Source organism: Nycticebus coucang, chromosome 2 (genome assembly GCF_027406575.1).
Source record: "Nycticebus coucang isolate mNycCou1 chromosome 2, mNycCou1.pri, whole genome shotgun sequence".
In the NCBI taxonomy this organism is placed as follows: Eukaryota; Metazoa; Chordata; class Mammalia; order Primates; family Lorisidae; genus Nycticebus; species Nycticebus coucang.
In genome coordinates, this window is record NC_069781.1 from 15,423,273 (window position 1) to 15,436,820 (window position 13,548).

Genomic DNA, 13,548 nt, shown 5'->3' on the forward strand with positions numbered 1-13,548 from the left:
TGTCTTTTTTTCCGCCTTTCATTCAATTCCTTTTTTCACTACTAGGCTGTTTCCTCTGCATTCCGTGAGTAACTATGCCTTCTGGTTGTGACTTTAAATTGCAAATGACCCTACATAAGTTATCTCAGCTCCCTGGGGCCTTGGTTTCCCATTTGCACAGCTCCAAAAAAATGTATTAGTTGGTTTAGAGTCTTTCTAAAGGCCTTCCAACTCCTATTCTAGATTCTCGTACATAGGGAGATTGCTGTGAGGCACTAGACAGCTGAGAGGCAGGGTCTGATGCCTGACTTGTTAGGGCAGTTCACAGAAAAAGCATTGTGTGACCTGCCATGCCCCCTCCCCACCCCATGCTGACTCCACGGTTGGAAGCATTTTGGGTGGAACTTACTCCCACCTGTTCTGCAAAAGTTCTTGCCAGCCACCTTTGCCTCAGATGCTCTAAGTTTTTTTTTTTTTTTTTTCAGGTCTTTTTTTTTTTTATTGTTAAATCATAGCTGTGTACATTAGTGCAATCGCCTGTACCCATTCTAAGATGCACCATAGATGTGGCCCCACCCATTACCCTCCCTTCACCAAAACCTCCCCCCTCCCTTCCCCTTCCTTGGCCCTTTCCCCATAGTCTTGTGCTATAGTTGGGTTATAGTCTTCATGTTAAAGCTATAATTTAGCTTCATAGTAGGGCTGAGTACATTGGATACTTTTTCTTCCATTCCTGAGATACTTTGCTAAGAAGAATATGTTCCAGCTCCATCCATGTAAACATGAAAGAGGTAAAGTCTCCATCTTTCTATAAGGCTGCATAGTATTCCATGGTACACATGTACCACAATTTGCTAGTCCATTCATGGGTGGATGGGCACTTGGGCTTCTTCCATGACTTAACAATTATGAATTGGGCTGCAATAAACATTCTGGTACAGATGTCTTTGTTATATTGTGACTTTTGGTCTTCTGGGTATAAACCTAGTAAAGGAATTATAGGATCCAATAGCAGGTCTATTATTAGGTCTCTAAGTATTCCCCAAACATCCTTCCAGAAGGAATGTATTAGTGTGCATTCCCACCAGCAGTGTAGAAGTGTGCCCTTTCCTCCACATCGACACCAACATTTCTGGTTTTGGGATTTTGTTATGTGGGCTACTCTTACTGGGGTTAGGTGATATCTCAGAGTAGTTTTGATTTGCATTTCTCTGATGATTAAGGATGATGAGCTTTTTTTCATGTGTTTGTAGATTTTGCATCGGTCTTCTTTAGAGAAGTTTCTCTTCAAGTCCCTTGCCCACCCTGAGATGGGGTCACGTGTTCTTGCTAATAAATTTGAGTTCTCTGTGGATTCTGGTTATTAGACCTTTATCGGAGGTATAACCTGCAAATATTTTCTCCCATTCTGAGGGCTGTCTGCTTGCTTTACTCACTATGTTCTTGGCTGCACAGAAGCTTTTTAGTTTGATCAGGTCCCAGTAGTGTATTTTTGATACTGCTTCAATTGCCTGGGGAGTCCTCCTCATAAAATATTCACCCAGGCCGATTCCTTCAAGAGTTTTCCCTGCACTTTCTTCAAGTATTTTTATAGTTTCATGTCTTAAGTTTAAATCTTTTATCCAGTGAGAGTCTATCTTAGTTAATGGTGAAAGGTGTGGGTCCAGTTTCAATCTTCTACAGGTTGCCAGCCAGTTTACCCAGCACCATTTGTTAAATAGGGAATCTTTTCCCCACTGAATGTTTTTAATTGGCTTGTCAAAGATCAAATAATGGTAAGTAGCTGGATCCATCTCTTGGTTCTCTCTTCTGTTCCAGACATCTACTTCTCTGCTTTTGTGCCAGTACCATGCTGTTTTGATCACTATGGATTTATAGTACAGTCTCAGGTCTGGTAGTGTGATTCCTCCTGCTTTGTTTTTATTGCTCAGTAATGTTTTGCTATTCAAGGTTTTTTCTGATTCCATATAAAATGAAGTATTATTTTTTCAAGATCTTTAAAGTATGCCAATGGAGATGCTCCAAGTTTTAATGGAAAAAAAAAAAAAGAACGGGATCTTGCATTTTTTAAATGACTGGGGCAAAATCCATTAACCTCTTGGTGGCCAAGTAATTGGCAGTAAGCTCTGGTGGGTAAAATATGAGGGTGGCTTCAGCTGGGCATTTGTATCATACTTCAAGCCACGTGTTGCTTCCTAGGTTCCTCAGCAAAGGAAGCTAGGCCTTGAATAATAAATATTCATTGAGTACTGCATTGTGCCAAGTGCTTTACATGTGTCAGCTGCTTCAATGTTCAGACCCCTTTGAAAGAGATACTGTTACATGTCATACTCATTTCACAGATAAAGGAACTGAAGCTTAGAAGAAGCCCCAGTCTCTAAGGAGAGGTGCTGGATACAGGCTACAAAGGAAGAGTGATTCTCATGGCCAACACTCTTTATCTTTCAAAGCTGACAGTGGTCTCAGCCTTGAATGTACATTGGAATCACCTGTGGACCTTTAACTCCTGATGTCTGGATCCCACCCTCAAAGATTTTGATTTAATTGGTCTGTGGTATGGCCTGAGCATGGAATTTTTGAAAATCCGCAGGCTATTCTGGTGTAAAACCAAGGCATAGGACACTGATTGATTTTATATACGAGGAAGCAGAACCAGAAGGTATAGTGTTAGTGAGTAGTAAGTGGATTAGCAGAGATTTAAAACCAGATACATCTGATTCCCATGTGAAAATAAGCTGGTGTATGTGAATCACCTGGAGCCCTTATTAAAATGATTCTGATTCCATAACTCTGAGCGGTTTCTTGGTGCTAATGCTGCTGGTCCATGGACCACACACTGGGTGACGAGAATAAATCACACTGTCATTCTGATCACCGGATTTACGTCTGAGGGAGGTGGCCTGCTGCAGTGTCTGGCACGGTTCACTCCCCAAATGTTAATTCACCCCTTTAGAGTTAGAGCAACAAGTTTTGAATGGTTAATGGCTTCAAATTCAATTCTAGGATGTTTTAACTTTTGCCCAAGTTGGGCAGCAGTTCTTGCTTTCCTCCTCTTCACTTTGCTTTGAAATCCTTGAACAAAGAAATGAACTTCTGGCTTTCCTGTACTTCTGATGGAAATACACCACATCATCACCTTCTAAGACAGAAGGGTCTGAGTACTTAAAGGTAATAATTTCTTAAATCTCTCACAACAAACGCATGTCTCAATTTCGGTAGGTAAAAGGTCACAGAACAATTGGAAAGCAGTTAGTGTAACGGATCCCTGAGCAAGGCTTCAAGTAGTCGTCAGAAAATCTTCCTGCTGAGAATAATGAGACTAATTCCTTACATTCCCAAAGGAAATCTATCTGCCCTCTTTCCTCTGCCAAGCCTGTTCCTGTCTTCCCTATCTGAGTTCATGGTGTCTCCATCCTCCCAGTGTCAAAACATGAGATGCATCTTTGACTCCTTCCGCTCATTGGCCTCCAAGTCCACCACAGCACCAAGTCCTATTGAGTTTCTTCTATAATCTTTCACATTTCCTCTTTTATCTCACTGTCACTCTCCTAGGTTGTTTTTGTTCCTCTTGCCTGGATTAAAACAACTTCCTGATTGGTCTCCTCTCACCCTGTCCAGTCCATCCCCAGTTTGCTTCATGTGCTTCTGCTGCTCAAAAACCTTTAGCAGCTCCCAAATGGCTGCTAACCAAAGCCCAGACCCTTACTTGGCATTCTGACACTCCATAATCTGGCCCTAGCCTAGCCCATTTCCCCTACCATTATCTTTTCCTTATTATGTCCCCGATACTTTACAAAATATTATTCCTCAAGAGTGCTTTCCAATTTCCAGGTCTTCTGTAATGTTATCCCCTTGCCGGGAAACAATCCTTCCACTATCTCTGCCTCTTGAAAGTCTACCCATCTCTGAAGGCAAACACTAATGCTGTCTTTCCCAGGAAACATCCCCTTCCTACAGACAGAAGTGGTCTTTCCTGCCCCTTTGTTCCCATGACACAATATAGCGTGATGGTTGAGCACAAGAGCTCTGGCATTGGGCTATCTGCATGGGAATCCAGGCTCTGTCATTTAATAACATTGTGATCCTCAGCAAGTTACTTAACTCTTCTGTATCTTACATTCCTCATCTGTAAAATGGGTGCAGGGGCAATCCTCTGGGATGGCTATAAGTATTTAATGAATTATGCATATGAAATGCATAGTAATTACAGTCTTGATAAATGCTATAATGCTAATATAGGGTAACAGCTGTCATGACAGTTGCTGTGTCTTACCTCCCCTGTTTTCAGCGGCAAGAGCTGGACTCCTATCTTATTTATATTTCTATATCCTAGTGTCTGGTACATGGCAGACATCCAGGCAATGATTAACTATAGACCAGGTTTATTTCTCTAAAGAACTTCCAAACCCTACCTGCTCCGAAACCACAAATAAACAAATTTCTTCCATGTAGAAATGGGAGTAATTCTTTGAGATTAAATTGCTATTTTTGTAGGTATCAAATCCTAGCTGAAATGTTTTGGTTATTTTAAAGGACGTATTCTTATGCTCTGAAATGGAGCATGACATACTTGGGCTTAAAAAAGTTGCTTCTACCACGTAGAAGGTCTCAGTTTGGGTGTGTGATGTCTTTGCGTGTCTTGATCATATATCATACTTGCCACGGGTAATTTATGTAAGATATTGGAATTTGCAGATTTATTTTCTTCTAAAAAGTAAATCAGAACAGATTCAGAAGGTTAAGGAGTGGTTAAACGAAACAAAACATCCCTAGGCTTCATATATAAAAATTGGTAGATCTGGGAAGCAAGGAAGCTTGTCTGATTCCCATGGCCATGCTCTGGGCCTTCAGAGGGCTCAGGTTCTCAGCCGAGGGTGCACATTGGAATCACCTGGGGACCTCCTTGAACTAGTGACATCTGGATCCCACTCGTGTATATCTGAGTGTGGCTTGGATATACAGATTTGATAGTAAGCAATTGCAGTTTTGCTTATTTATATACATGTATACTTGTTCAGTGGGAGAAAAGGGGGTAGTGTTGCAGCTAGAAGTCTGGAAATTAATTAATTGGTTAATTAATTTGATCAACATTTATTTCACAGCCTGCTTTGTGCTAGTTGCCATTCTAGGCATGGGTATTGAAGTCAGATGCCGGCCCTATTTTCACGGAGCTTCCAGTCCAGTGATGGAGGCAATCAACAGGTAAATATAGAAGCAAGATGATCTCAGGTTGCAAAAAGTCGCATAAAGGAACTAAGTGGGGTTAATATGATTGTGACTAGCTGGGGCGAGAGTATGTTTAGGAAGAGAGGCCATGGCAGGACTCTCAGAGGAAGCGGTGAAAGAGCTGACATGGAAGAGTATCTCAGTCTTAGTGAACAGCAGGGGCAAGACCCTGAGGCCGGGCAGGGCTCCCTGTACCTGAGGAACAGAGAAGAACGTTGTCTGCCTCTTCCTGGAATGTGGTTTTGTTGTAAAAGCTCAGTGTAGGTGGGGTGGCACCTGTGGCTCAGTTGGTAAGGCGCCGGCCCCATATACCGAGGGTGGCAGGTTCAAACCCGGCCCTGGCCGAACTGCAACAAAAAATAGCCGGGTGTTGTGGCGGGCGCCTGTAGTCCCAGCTACTCGGGAGGCTGAGGCAAGAGAATTGCTTAAGCTCAGGAGTTGGAGGTTGCTGTGAGCTGTGTGATGCCTCGGCACTCCACTGAGGGCCATGAAGTGAGATTCTATCTCTACAAAAACAAACAAACAAACAAAAAACCTACTTAAAAAAAGCTCAGTGCAGGTTGCAGCTTTTTGACCTCTGCCTTTATCCTGATGGGGCATTTCCTACCACAGGTGTCTCCACAGTCTGTTGGGTAAAAGTCCAAACACCACAGGGCGACTATCGGTCTCCTCAGAGTCTGACTTCGAGTGCTCCAGCTTCACCCGCCACCACCATCCTGGACACTCAACCCACAACCACCCTCCTCTGGGCCTTTTGGACATCTGTGCCTTTCCTTCTGCTGTATCCTCTGCTCAGTAGGTCTTCCCTCACCTCTTCTTGGTGAACCCTTCCCTCGAAATTCAGCTCAAATTCCATCTCCTTTGTGAATGTATCCATCAACATCCCCTCCCAGGGCACCCACATTTTCATCTGTAAGAGCATCTCAAATGTTACCACGATTGTACTCCTCATGAGCAAGAACGGCGTGGAGTTTGCCCTCGTGTCTGCTCCTTCATGTAACAGCAGCCCATCCATAGTCTTGATAATTATTTCATCACCTCTCCAAAAAAGAGTAGCCTAGTTAAGCAGTAAATGTGTATCCTTCTATGCAGAATAAGCATAAGGGTATTTTCTGTTTGGGATTCTACCTTAATGATTATGCTAAAAGGGACCTGTAGGCTTTTTGTTTTGTTTTGTTTTTTTCATTAAAAAAAAAAAAAGCCAGAAATCCCTATCACAGTCTCACTAAAAAATGCTGTCTATGAACTGAAGAGAGAGAGAATGGATGCATGAAAGGTCAAATTAGGCTATGGTAATAAGAAATATAATTGCACACCCGTATTCCTTTAATTTGAGGGTTGAATGCAAATTAAACAGGCATGCCCTTTCTGGAAGCCTTGTTTTAATCAATTCTGCTGCTCTGGTGGAAGAGTTGACACTAAAAAGGAAATGATGATAACGTTCTTCTCACTTGCCATCTGAAACTAAGGTGTTATGATGTGAGAGTAGTTAAAGGCTTTATTTATTTATTTGATGGTTGAGCATGTAACAAAGTACCCTTGGGTTTCTATAGTTGTTTCCAAAGATCTGAGGTCCCCAGTGGTGAACCCGAACCAAAGAACTTTCCAGGAAGTCTTTTCACATTGTTCTCTTTCATGTCAGTGTGATGGGCAGCTGGGCAAAGAGGAAGAGGCGGCTGGGACACTGTGCTGGGCTCCATCTCTGAACTTGCTACGTGGCCTTGACAAGCCACTTTTCCCTCTGAGCCAGTTTCTTCAGCTATAAAACAAAGAACTGAACCAAAATGGTATCCAGGTTTTCTCCATGTCAGGAATTGTATGAAACATTATATATCCATTAGGCAACTTGTTGGGGGAAACGGTGGAATTTTGGTGATTTTCTTAAAATAGATCTAATCATCGGAGCAGTTCATTCTGATAATTTTGTTAAAATGTGAATGTATTCTGGGCCTTTGTTGGAAATAGATGCCCACACTGATGTTTGAAGGACAAGATAGGGAAGAGATTCAGAAATTTCATCATCCATTTCCCTCATTAGAAATTGTTTCATGTAACTTTATTGACATTTGCGGCTGAGTTTGTTTAGAGCAGCGGTTCTCAACTTGTGGGTCGCAACCCACAGGAACTGTATTAAAAGGCCGCGGCATTAGGAAGGTTGAGAACCACTGGTTTAGAGGATTATTGTGAAGGCTTTGATCTTAGCAATTAAAAGAGAAACCTTGTGGAAATCATTCCCTCCTCCACGAATTGCCTTTTGATTGGGCCAGGCTCCATCTGAATTTTTCTGCCTGTCTGGATTCAGGCTAAAACTGGCAGTGGGTGCTGTGTGGAGGCCTGGATTGGGAAGATTAATCTACAGGAGTGGGGAACAGCATTTGGGATACAAAACCTAAGAATCAGAAGCCAAAAGGGCAGGAGTGGGATCAAAAACACGAGGCAGAACTGAAGCCAAAAGTTGGGAGATAAACACCCTGATAAAAATATCTACAAAGGCTATGAACAGGAGATTTGTAGGAGGGAAAATCAGAATAGCCAATAAACATTTGAAGAGAAGTTTAACCTCAATAGCAGTCAGAATAATGCAATTAAAACCACAGTGAGATACCATTTTATTAGTTCAGCAAAATAAAGTTTCAACTCTTCAAAAGCTGATAATATCAAGTATGGGACCCAGGTGTGGGGAAGTGCATGCTTTCCTATCCTGCTATAGGAGTACAAATGCCTGCATTGATACATTATGTCTGGAGGCAATTTGCTGCATCTATTAAAACAAAGTGTGTGTATCATTACACACCTGTAACATTTGTACTACACTAGCACAGATTCAAATACCTAAGTTACATATAAGAGTGTTCACTATAGCATTGATTGTAAAAAATAAAGACATGGAGAAAAAACCTAAGCGTCCATCAGTAACAGAACACTTGAGTGAGTTGTGATAGAGCCATTCAATGCCACCATGAGCAGCCATTAAAAGGACCAAGTGACTCTCTCTAAGGAAATTTCTAGGCAATACGGCTCTCTTACACATCAAATAACATGGTGATTGTTTCCTGTTTTGCCTTCTTCTCTTGACATGAGCTTCTCAAGTCAGGGACTTTGCGCAGCTTCTCTCTGAACCCAGGGCTGATTGGTTCCCAAAGCTGGGCTTACTGCTCCACTCCGAGTGGGTGAATTGGACGACCAGTGATGGAAGTATGAAGAGAAGTGGGAGAGAAAGTTGGGGAGTGAAGTGGCTTGCCCAGGACCACACAGCTCTAAGCTTATCTGGCAGACACGGTGCAAGTGGCCGTCTGTGTGGTGCCTAATGAGATGGCTTGGTCCTCTGTGGGATTTGAGAAAGACACTTCACTTTCCTCTCAGCAATGAGGATAACAACAGTCTTTCCTTCCACGTAGTTTAGTTGATTCAGTAACAAGATGATTGCACATTGCCTAGCACCACGTAGATGTGCAACAAACGTGACCCCCCTCGAGTTGACAGGTGCATCCACAGTGAGCTATGATACAAGCTGCACATGCAGAGGAGCCCGAGGGAAGGGGGAGCTGATGGGCACAATGCCTCAGCCACGGAACGCCCCAGTTCGGTGAGTCAGCGGCAGGCTAATGGGCGGACAATGGTGTTAATGAAAAGGGCATGTTTCTTGACAAAAGCAACTACCCAGCTCCCAGACCTGGGACAGTTGGAACCAGTTGTATAAGCTTTCCTCTTTTGGGGAGGATTCCAGCTGCTGATGAGCTGAGGATGCAGACGCCCTCTCATGCCCGGTGTGGGCTCAGGCTCATTGTCACATCCAGTGTCCAGGAATCAAGCAGAGGACTGGACTTACTCATGAAGCACCAGAATTGTGAGGCCTTTAGAGACTAATACATTCCCTTCACTTCACAAATGAGGAAACTGAGGCCCAAAGATGGGAAGCATTCGGCAGTAGTGAATTAGGACTGAGCCTAGACTTCCTACTCCTCCCTCACCTTGGTCCAGGGAGTGGGGTGGAGTGGGGGTAGGGATGGCGGGGGGAGGCAGGGGGCTGCAACTGGATACATCAAAGCTGTGTAGAGGCGGGTGTGTGCACGGCTTTTAGCCAGGAAGGGCTGGGAGGCAGGGAGACAATGTGAGCGCAGTTACGAGAGCTGGACTGTGGAAGCCATTGAGGAAATAACCATTGCTGACATCTTTGCCAGTCACCGTGCCACGTGTTTTACCTTTCTCACAATGACTTCTCGAAATAGGTGTTCTTGTCATTACCATTTTACAGATGAAGAAACAAGCTCAGAAAGTTTATGTCCTTATCCCAGGTCGTGCCACTAGGGTAAGTGGCAGAGCTGGAATTTAAAACAAATTTTGTCTGACTCTAAAATTCTAAGTCTTAATCTTAGTCTTTAGGCGTGATGGAAATGCTTGGCACCTATTGGGCGTTTGGAAAATGCAGTGTGACTCTGAATCCTGGAAATTGTCATCCCCCATTTTTTGAGCCTATCAATTCAGCCAGGTAAGCTATGTTCCCTAAGTTTTAGATAAGAGCCAAGGCCCAGACAAATCTGGTGGCCTGCCCTCAGAGACACAGCTGGCTGGTGGCGGAGTGAGGCATTCCACGCGCAGCAGTAAGCGTAAAGGATGGCCTGGCCAGGTCTCAGGAGGTGGGGAGGGATGGGGCAGGACCAGGCACAGGGCAGCAGCCCCTTCCTGGCTTCCTGACAGCGCTATTGTTCGAAGCCGGTTCTTGGACATCCAGGAAATGGGCGACATCACTCCCAACAAAGGGGAGGAAGCTGCTTGAATATTTCAGCTCCACCTCACGCACTCGCTCTGGGGCTGGAGATGGGAGCCTGGCCAAGGCTGCCTGACCCCTTGGCTTGACCAGGCCAGGCCACACAACCCCCACCCTCATGTCTAGCCTGCTCTCTCTTCTCCCTGCAAGTCCAATTCCAAGCTTTCTCCCCTTGACCAGCAGACCTTTAATTCTGAGTCCCAAGCCTGGCCTCAGTTTCCTCATCTGTATGTAGGCTTAGCTAGTCAGGTGGGGCTGGTCTGGGTCATCTCAAAAAGCCCTTCTCTTCCTCTGCAATTCTGAGTCTAGGCACCTCTCCTGCCTGGATAAGGAGGAAGGGGTGCTATGGGCCCAGAAAGGAGAGGAAAAGGAGTCCCAGGTAGCAGAGCTATCACTGAGGTAAAGCAGAAATCTGAGGATGGTCTTTCTGTTGGGCTCTGGGATCAGAGAGACTTGGGTTTGCAGTCCCAGCTCAGTCACTTATTAGCAATGTGACCTGGAGCAAATCACTGCACTTCTCTGAGCCTTCATTGCCTCACCTGTGAAATGCAGGCAGTGAGATCTATTTTATAGGGTGGTTATAGGGAGTCAGTGGGGTCATGGGCATGAAAGGGGTATGAAGCTTGTGGGGAGCACACTTTGCCCTTTCCCTCACTTGGGCAATTTTTCTGACCAGAATTGACAGCAAAATAGACACTGTGCCTTCATAATTAAGAAACTCAAGGCTCTGGCAGAGCTGGGAGAAGAAAGATGGTGTTCTGTTTCCAGCCTCTCTGAGAGCATGTGTCATGCAGGCCCATCATCAGTGGGAGAGTTCTGTGCCATGGCATATGGAAAACTCATAGGTTGCTGAAGCCCAGGGTTGCAAGGGCCCCTGAGCTTTGTCTTGATCTAGACTAGAAACCACAGCCAGAAAGTAGGGTGCACCCTAGGGTCGTCTGGCTTATCAGTCTAGAGCATCAGGTAAGCCAGGCCAGCCTTGGCTGGTGACCTCTCCACCACCCCAGGTCACAGAGCCAGGCCTCCTGCCCCCCAGTCCACGGCACTTTCCATTGAGGAGGGCCCTGGGATTTTGGAGGCCCCCTCTCCATACTTCAGCTCCAACACAGGAGATGAGGGCCAGACTCTTGTCAGGAAGTACAAAGAAGTCAGGATCACCTGTCTGTGCTGGCAGGAACCATCCCTCCCAGACAGCTTTTCTCCTGGGATTCCCAGCTCCTGCAGCCGCCTCTGGCCAGCTAGAGCTGGTGACCCTTCTCTCTACCTTAGACTCCTCTTCTGTCAAACTGACAGGTCCACATTAAAGACTATCACAGACTGATAGACGGGTGCCTGCCTTGAAACCTTAAAAAGGTAAGGGGTGGTTTTAGACCTTCATTTCTGTGACAGCATTAGTTGAGCACCTAATATGTGCCACATCGTTGCCTCAGACCCCACAGAGATCCTGTATGGGAGGCACCTAGTGCGTAAGGAAATAGAGTGCAGAGACAGGGGAAGGGGTCTACCCAAAGTTCTGCAAGGTGTCAGTGGCTTATATGGGACCAGAACTGCCCCTGCTTCTAGTACCAGGGAGCTCTCTCCCCAACACCTGACAGCCCTGTGGTGATGGGAAGAGGGAGGGTAGCTGAGGAAAGGAGGGAGCAGTTAGTAGGCTCCCCCATGCTCCCTCCCCCAACCTCACATCATAGGGAACAAATCTCCAGGAAGCCCAGCGGGTGGCTGGGTCCCAGCACTGATTGCAGGAGATGGCACAAGGGCCTGGTGGTTGCCATGGCGACTTTCTGAATCGCAGTGCCTGTTCCTGCTGAGGCTTTAGGAAGTCAGACATACCTGGGCAGCCCCTGTGCCTGGCAGGGGCTCTTCAAAGGGGAGGACACATGGGAGTGTGGCATGCCTGCCCACAGAGAATTCACATGTGCATGTGTGAGTGATGGCAGCCACAGGCGTGCAACTTAAGCACACACCCAGGCCTGGGATGCAAAGGTCCACATGTGCTGGGCACAAAGCTTCCTGACAGGGAGAGGAGCCTCTAAGGATGAGAATAAGGCCACAAACCAACGTAGGAATCTGAGAAGGTCCTTGACAGAGGGAAAAGTGGGGCGGCACCAGCGAGCATGCCAGGGACCTGCTGGGTAGGTGATGAAGTTGGCAGGCCCAGATCGTGCTGGGCTCTGCATGCCAGAGTAAGAAGCTTGGACCTTTGCCTGGGGAGCTAGCAAGGACTTACAAGAAGGGAGGGAGCATGACTGGACTTGAGATCCCTCCAGTAGCCCACGGAGGATGGGTTGAAGGGCCAGATGGAAGGCAGAGAGACCAGCGTGGGTCCCGAGCTTCCTTACTCAGCTCTGTTTTTTCCCCTATTAGCATTTACATCTTCTAACACATACTACTTAACTTGTTGTAAGGTTTATTGTTGGCTGGGCATGGTGGCTTATGCCTGTAATCCTACTACTCTGGGAGGCCGAGGCAGGAGGATGGCTTGAGCTCAGGAGTCTGAGACCAGCTTGAGCAAGAGTGAGATCCTGTCTCTACTAAAGATAAAAAAATTACTGGGCATTGTGATGGGTGCCTATGGTCCCAGATACTTGGAGGCTGAGGCAAGAGGATCACTCAAACCCAGGAGTTTGACGTTGCTATGAGCTAGGCTGTCACAGCACTCTTGCCTGGGTAACAGAATGAGACTCTCTCTCTCTCTCAAAAAAAAAAAAAAAATGTTGTTTTCTCTACTAGGAAGTCAGCTCACAAGAGCAGAGGGGTTTGCTTTCTTCATGAAGCTGTACCAAGCAGCAAGAAGAGAGCCTAGAGCACACGTAGCTGCTTAGTGGACATTTGCAGAGTGAATGAGTGAGGCCCAGAGTAGAGGAGGGGCCAAAGTGAAGGAGAGAAATGCAAGGGGAGAGTTCAGTGTGGTCAGTGAGAGGCCAGTCAAGGTTGAGGCTGTCAGATGGTGGACATATGCTTGAGGCCCCCAAGGACTTCTGAGTTAGAAGGTGGGTGGGGTGTGTGTGGCCCTGTGCAGATGCCTCTCTAGCTCAGGTGTGAGGCCGTGGGGTGAGTCCAGAAAGAACTGGAGGGGGAAACTGAGGGATATACCACATGCTGTGTACTGGACCTGACCGTTATAACTGAATATCCAATGTCCTTCCCTGACCCCTCAGGGCCTGGGCTCTGCAACACCTTCCAGACCTCTGCTGTCCGGTAGAAACATAGCACAAGCCACAGGTGCAAGCCACCTGTCATTTTCAAATTTCTAGTAACACATTAAAGGGTAAACAGAGGCAGGTAAAGTTAGTTTTAATAACATTTTTTACTTTACATGTCCACAATACTATTATTTCAATAGATTATCAAATAAAAGTTATTAAAAAGATACTGTACATTCTTTTGGGGGGGTTAAAGTCTTCAGAAACTGTTGTATATTCCACATGTGCACCCAGCTCACTTTGGACTGTGACAAGTCCCGTGCTCAGTAGCCACATGTGGCCCATGGCTACAGTGCTGGACAGCACAGCTCCAGCGCCCCCTCACCAGGAATGGGTGGGATAAGTACACACAGGTATATCAGGGGCACCAGC